The following is a 924-nucleotide window of genomic DNA, read 5'->3' on the forward strand; positions in this document are numbered from 1 at the left end:
ACTCTTAATTTGGGGGACCTTTGGTCCATGGCTTATTTTAAGTGGTTAGATTGGTTTTGGTTCACTCTTAGGGGTAAACTAATGGCTAAGGTGAAGTTAATTTGGTTGCTTTAGGGTGGTTGGGTTATATTTAGTGCATGGGCTCAATGTGGGTTCAAGTGATCAAAGTTTAGGTTTGGGCTAGGTTAGCCATGTAAAATGACCCAAATAAATGTTGCATATGGTGTGGGTGATCATAATGAACAACTTTGGTGAAGGATGGAAGTGGTTTTAGACTTAATTGATGGGTCAATTTGAGGGAATCTTGAATTTTAATCAATTTGGTCATGTTGGGCTAGGCTTGGGTCTATGTTGAGGTAGTCTTGGGCTAACTCCAAATTCATTGTTTTAAATGGTCAATAGGGACCCCATGAAGAGTTTTTAACATGAATTGGATGCCAATTTGGGGGATAAGGCAATCAATTGGGCGAAATTTAGGGACTTAGCCAATTTGGGGCTAAATTTGGGAATTTTGGATTTAGGCCAAAATCAAATAGATTTGAGGCTTCACCAAGGCCAATTAATGGTTGATTTAATGGGGCCAATTTCTGGTTTATTTTGATGTGTAGGATATGTTATAATATTTTGCAACATTAATTAGGGTCAATTGACTAGGCTATGGGTTTAATTTGGTGTGATTAGGTCATGTGACAAAAATTGAGGGTTTAACAAATACCAAAATTGGGCTCAAATCATTGGCCAATTAATCTTGGTCTAGTTTAGCCATATCAAAAGTGAATTTGAGTTTAGGATTGAAATTGGGGTCAATTGAGATCCAATTGATAGTCATTGGAGTTGAATTTGGGGAAATTTGGGTCTTTAAAGGGCAATTTAGGGGTTTTAATCAAAGATGGTCAAATTGGCCAAATTAGGTTATGTGATAGT

Source organism: Phalaenopsis equestris, unplaced genomic scaffold (genome assembly GCF_001263595.1).
Source record: "Phalaenopsis equestris unplaced genomic scaffold, ASM126359v1 Scaffold213837, whole genome shotgun sequence".
In the NCBI taxonomy this organism is placed as follows: Eukaryota; Viridiplantae; Streptophyta; class Magnoliopsida; order Asparagales; family Orchidaceae; genus Phalaenopsis; species Phalaenopsis equestris.